This window comes from Microcebus murinus, chromosome 10, assembly GCF_040939455.1.
Source record: "Microcebus murinus isolate Inina chromosome 10, M.murinus_Inina_mat1.0, whole genome shotgun sequence".
Classification (NCBI taxonomy): Eukaryota; Metazoa; Chordata; class Mammalia; order Primates; family Cheirogaleidae; genus Microcebus; species Microcebus murinus.
The window spans coordinates 29,372,404-29,379,056 of record NC_134113.1 but is presented as its reverse complement, the minus strand read 5'-3'; the positions used below and the strand labels follow the sequence as shown (position 1 = coordinate 29,379,056).

At 38.0% G+C, this 6,653-nt stretch overlaps 1 non-coding gene across 1 annotated transcript; it reads left to right on the top strand.

The window, feature by feature from the left end:
• The first annotated feature begins 3,674 nt into the window (after positions 1-3,674).
• On the top strand, positions 3,675-3,781 carry LOC142873525 (U6 spliceosomal RNA). The gene has a single exon (XR_012921545.1). It is a non-coding gene; the product is annotated as a U6 spliceosomal RNA (small nuclear RNA).
• Positions 3,782-6,653: the final 2,872 nt, after the last annotated feature.

Here is a 6,653-nt window from a genome sequence, read left to right as displayed (position 1 = left end):
CATTTAGCAAAAGACTGATGCTCAATGTTTGGGTTCCACTTTCTTGTGCTGGGAAAGTGTCCTCAGGCAGAAAAATAGGGAGAATGGAGAGTTCACTTTGTGTTTTCCAGAAGTCAAGGATCACAGCCATGCAGGCCCAGTTGTCCAGTGCCTGAAAAACCTTGCTTCATGTATTTTGTCTAGTTTTATGCTTGTGTATAAATTCAGCCACACACAACTGCAGTCAGGACTGAATGTAGAGTGATGTTTTGTAATGAAAATCACATTGTGTTAATTTTTGGCTCTAAATTGAGAGTCAACTTATTCAGAGGAAAATTCAAATTATTTTCTATAGCCAACAAGACCCCATGTGAGCTGGCTCCCTACTACTGATCTAATCTCATCTTCTCACCATTTTCTCCCTTACTTTGCTGTAGTCATGCTGGTATTCTTGCTATACTTTAACATACAAAGCTTTTCTACTTGTTCCCTCTACTTATAAAGCTTTTCCCCCAGATCCTCCCATGATTACTCATTCCATTCATATCTTGGTTCACATGTTACCTTTCACAGAGTGACCTTTCCTGAACACTCTGACAGAGAACTCTATCTTCTTATCATTCTTTGTGTATGTTCATAGCTCTTAACATTTTTTGGAAAGCAGTTATGCTCACCATTATATCACCAATGCTCTTAGCACTTTTTGAACTTATACGTTATCTAATGTCTTCCTGACATTCACAACTTCCTATTGCAATTTGTCAACTCTGTCTTTGTCCTTCAAAACAGCCATAGACAATATGTAAATCAGTAGGTGTGGCTCTCTTCTAATACAGTTTATTTACAAATAAAAATGGGCTGTAGTTTGCCAACTCCTGGTCTAGGCAATCAATATGTTGTGTCTGGCATACACAGATATGACCTAAAGTTATCTCATTTGTAAAAGTGACCTTTATTATAAGCCAGACAGCTCCTCTAAGATAGTTACAGACAGCACTGGTGCAATCACTAGACCTTCTGTAATATCTACTGCAGAAACTCTGTACTTCAAAAAAAATCCTTGTTTTATAGGAGCTCATGACCCAATCTTATGGCAGAAAAATATCTCAAGCTTTTCAAAAGACTTTAAGGGTAATATTAAAAATACATCATCCCCATTTTGAGCTTCTGTGAATATAGTAATTAGGAATTCTTTCAGTTGCAAGCAACAGACCAGCAATGACTTAATCATCAGTACATTTTTTTTGTTGTTGTTTGGTTTCTTAATGAAAGTCTGGAGGTAGGTTCAGTGATTCAGTGAGGACACCGGATCTTTTCATCCTGCCATTCTACCACTCTCAGCTTGTTAGCTTTTGTTTTTCAACTTAAAGCCTCATGAGGACATGATGGCTGACACAGCTTCAAGCATTATGTCCTTACACATGTGTCCAAAACAGAAGGGTAGGGAAAGGAGCAAAAGACCTTACCCTTGTATTGCCCCTCTTTTATCATGAGAGAAAATCTTTATCAGAACTCTCCTAGCAGACTTCCCTTATCTTACTGAGCAGAACTAGGTTACTTACCTCTGCTTAGATCAATCACTGGCAAAAAGGAATGAAGTTTCTATGACTGCCTTAGACCAGGGGTTGACAAACTATGATCTGTGGAATGAACCCAGCCTGGGGCCTGTTACTGTAAATAAAGTTTTATTGCAACACACCGTGCCCATTCATGTTCGTATTGTCTATGGCTGTTTTTGTGCTACATTAGCAAAGTCGATTAGTTGTGACAGAGACCATATTCCCTACAAAGCCTAACATATTTACTACTTGGCTCTTTAGAAAGAAACTTTGTTGTCCCTTGGTTTAGGCTATGATTCATCCCCTAAGTCTGGCCACAAAATAAGCATTCTTTAAACAAAATGAAGCAGGAATGACTCTTAGGAAGGCAACTAATAGTGACCCCCATTATAATTTATAATCATTTATATGATAAATTATCAACAAATGGCCAACATATACACTCTTTGAAAACTCTTTTTCAGATTCTCAGTTTGAACCCTCTTGTTTCTTCTGTTGCCTTTCTACCCAAACCTCAACATCCCTAATCCTTGATCTCTTCTCTCTCAATACTTCCCTTCAGCTTTGAGGAATTTAATAATTCTTTAGAGTCAAGGCACTAGAGAGAGTGTAGTCTGGGTTTCAATTATTGGGTAAAACTGACTTTCAAATTTTTCTCATTTTGTGACATATGATAAAGATGTCTTCTTGTGTCACATTACTCTGCATCTGCTTTCCTTCCCTGGCAGGGCCTTGTGGGCATGGCTGGTGTTTCCTCTGGGGTCTGAGCTGCTTTCCTCAATGCTGAGAGAGAACATTGGAAAAAAATGTTTTACAGAGATATTGGTGAACACTTGGAAGATACACCTCCCAATGCTAGTTAAGAAGATGTTTCAATGTTTTAGAAAGTTTGAAACATGAGAGAAAGACATGGTGAAGGACTATTATGAGCTCCATCAAGTTCAGGTTCTATAACTTGGTGTGCTATTTGTGAGTTTGGACTGTGTCCAGTTGAAGGAGACTATGAGAGTTGACACAAGTTTTTATTTTTTATGTTGCCACACACTTTCCTACTCCTTTGCACTGCTCCCCCAAACCTACAGCTTTTCATCGAGGTGTAATGACAGAAGCGTTTAGAAATAGAGGTGCTGAAAGAGGCGTAAGGGTCTAGAATGTGAAAGTGATGGTCTCTCTTTGTCCAACAGCCACTAGAAGTTAGTTTCAACTTTTCAAATCTGAGCTTATTGAGAGATTTAAAAGCTTATTGAGAGGTTTGAGAGGATGAAAAATTCAGCTACTGTGAAATTTGGGAATACAGAATATGTATGAGTTAGGACATATAGACCTTCTATGACCTATTTTGTGGCTGAAACTTCAAAGAAACAATCCAATTGAGTTGGTTTAATTGTGCTTTCTCTTTCCTGGGAATAATAGCCCTTCAAGGGCAGGGGAGGATAAATAAAGGTTTCCAGGGCTTGACTTAAAAAAAATCTACCTATTTAAGCCCCTGGACCTCTCAGACCTCCCACATCCTCTTGCTCATGCTCTGTCCATGTGGCTGTTGAAGATCTGTTGTCGTTGCAGCTGTTGCTCTCCACTCTCCTACCCCTGTTCACTTGGCTCTGGTCCATCCACCCCTCCTCGCACTGCAGCTGCTACTGCTTCTGCTCTCACAGAGGTGTGGAAGGGTTTTCTCCTCACCACTGCTCACAGCTCTGTTTTAGGATCCCAATGTTAGTCTGCCTGTTAGTTTACAGGCATTCTGCCAAAGAATCTGGTGCATTTCCTAAGGGCTTGGTGGAGGTGAATTTGAGCGACACAATCATATATCTTCCTAAAAAGTTTTCTCTTCTCACCACTATTAATAGGTATCAAAAGGATTCTAGACATCTTGACCTTCTCCTACTTTAGGTGGGGTGGGACATCTTCCCCTTTCTTTTTGAGTGGGAGAGTATCAGTTGTAGTGTCCTGGGCTTTCCATCTCAATATTTATTTCAAGAGCACTAACAGGTTCTTGAACATGTAGAATTCCTGGAAGCCTGTCATTTTACCCCAAGTTTCCAAAGTGAGTGTGGTAATTACATTCTTCCTTGCTTCTCATCTTTTCTCAGTATACTTAAAGTAAAGCCATTAATGTGTGAAACCTTGGTTTTTATTGTGCTTGCTTCAGCAGTACAAGTACTAAAATTGGAATGGTACAGAGAAGATTAGTATGGCCCCTGTGCAAGGACGACATGCAAATTCTTGAAGCATTTCATATTTTTAAAAGAATAAAATCCTGTTATTCATGGCAACATGGATGAACCTGGAGGACATGTTAAGCAAAATAAGCCAGGCACAGAAAGACAAATACCACATGCTCTCACTCATATTTGGAATTTAAAAAGTTGTTCTCACAGAAGTAGAGAGTAGAATAGTGGTTACCAGAGTATGGGGAGGGGAAAGAATAGGGATGGCCAGAGATTAATTAATGGGTACAAAGCTACAGTTAGATAGAAGGAATAAGTTCTGGTGTTTGATTGCATATAGGATGACCAGAGTTGACTACTACTAGAGTAAGGTATTGTATATTTCAAAATAGCTAGAAGAGAGGTTTTTGAATGTTCTCATCACAAAGAAATATTAAGTGCTAAAAATGATAGTATTGCTAATTACCCTGATTTGATCATAACACACTGTATACATGTGTAATTGAAACATGTTGTACTCCATAAATATGTACAGACTGAAAGTGGCAAGAGAAGAAGCAGGATACCTGCTAGAAGGCTGTTGTATTAGCCTTTGGGTGAGAGATAATGGTACCTTGAACTAGAGTAGTAGCAGTAGTGGTGGTGGGAAATGGTTAGGTTTTTCGTATATTTTAAATGTAGTACCAATAGATTTTCCTGAAGGATTAGATTAGAGGTAGAGTGGAGAAAAAAGGAGTCAAGGATGACTACAAAGTTTGTGACGTGAGCATTGGGATTGTTGGAGTGGGAGAGGCTCATGGGAGAGGCTTTGAGTGAGCAGTTTTAGGGGGGATGACTAGGAATTCAGTTTTGAACACATTGAGTTAGCTCTGTCATTACAATTTGTTTTTTTAAGTTGGACAAGTGATAGTTATGAAAAGCATGAGTCAGTGACAGAGCTCTTACAATCCTGCATCCTCTTTTTTCTTCCACATCTAAAAGGACACGCCTACTCTGAGCCAATACTTTGTGAAAGATACTAGATCACTGACTCAAACTTTCCATGCCCTCACTTATGCAACTTAAGAAAATTAACTGTGATGATAATAGCACTCACAGCTATTGAGTTCTCACTATGTACAAGTCACAGGCCATGTTAACTCATGCTAATGTGTATAATTGAAAGAAATGTCAAATTGCAGTGAGAGGCTAGTGAGATTGATTCTCATGCAAATTCATGGAAACTGTTTTCTATCCTTGGACTCCAGGTTGAGAACCCTGGGGTGTTATACAGTTTAGAAGCATTCCTTCTTGTACATTATTCATTCCCACAATAGTCTTATGGGGTAGGTCAGTGAGGTTATCCTTGTCATGTTCAGAGGGTTGGAATGGCTTGCTAAGATGGAAACACCAGTTCAAGGTTCCAGGTTCTCTGACTTAAAGGCCAACAATTTCCCAATAACCCCTGCCATCCAACTTTTTTTTAGAACATTTTTAAACTTATAAAAATGTTAGAATAGTATGGTAGAATGAACACTTGTATACCTTTAACTTAGTTCACCAATTGTTATTTTGCCACATTTGATTTATGTCTTTTTGAATACACATACATACACACACACACACACACACACACACACACACAAGTTGTTTTGTGACCTATTTGAAAGTAAGTTGCAGGCATCCTGTCACATCCAAGTATATTTAACCTGTGTCTCTTAAGAATAAAGACATTCTCCTACATAACAAATCTTTTCACACCTAAGAAAACTAATAATATAATAAAATCATCATGTAATATACCATCTGTATTTAAATTTACATAATTTTCCCCAAATATCTTTTATAGCTGTATTTTTTTCTTTGTAGGAACCAATCTAGGATCATGCATTGCATTTGAGTAGGGTACCTTTCATTTCTGTTAGCAGAATGGTTTCCCCATGTTTTGTTTTTCATGCTGCTATCTTTTTTGAGAAGTCTACTTGTTATGAAGAGTGTCCTAAATTTTATATTTGTTTGACTGTTCCCTCACAATGAGACTTAGGTAAAAGTATTTTGGGCAGGAATAGTACATGGGTGAATGTCAGGTTGCTCTGCTATTGGTGAGACTAAGTTTGTTCACTTGATTAAGGTGGTGACTACCAGATTTCTTCATTGTAAGGATAAAATTTCTCCTTTTTAATTAATAAATTGCCTGTGAAGTAATACTTTGAGATTAAGGTTTTAACACCCATTGATGATCTTTGCCTGAATTAGTATACTGGTGGCTATGAAACTCCCGTTATCTCCTTATGCTGCCTGTAGGCCAGGAATCTTCTACTCCTGAAGCTGTACTTCCAGTATTCTCAAGCCATTGTGTCTACTATCTTCCCCTATGGACACCAGCCATGCACTGGTGGAAGGAAGTGAGCCATGGGATCAGATAGCGGATGAGATAGCAGATCAGGTGATCACTGTGTTCCAGAAATGCTGAGCAAGGCATATTAGCGAGAAGCAAAAGGACTATTTTGGTGACTCTGAAGTTTCAATTCTGTATTCTTTTGGTGGTCACTGTTTGTGTTTTCCATAACTTAGATAACTTTTCCTTCAAAATAGTTATTTTCTTTTTTGGAAAGAAAAAGAAGTAATGTATATTTGATGTAAATCTATTTTTAACCTGTTTACTATAGTTTTCTGTCGTCTTTGCTTTCTTATGCTTCCTTCTTGCTTTGTACTCTCTTCTTTTCTTTCTCTAGAAGCCTCTATTTTTTTAAAAAATCTGCTCAAAAGACATTCTGAATTTTTTATTTTCTTAATTTACTTCTTCCAATTGATCAGTCTCTTCTTTGTTCTTTAAGTTGATTTGTCCCTCCTGCTCTTCTAGATGGGATGAGGGCTTCAGAAACAAGGCAACTTTTAATTATATATATGATGCTCCAGGTTAAGCTGTTCATATAATAAAATACTTGAGTTTAGAAAATACTCATTT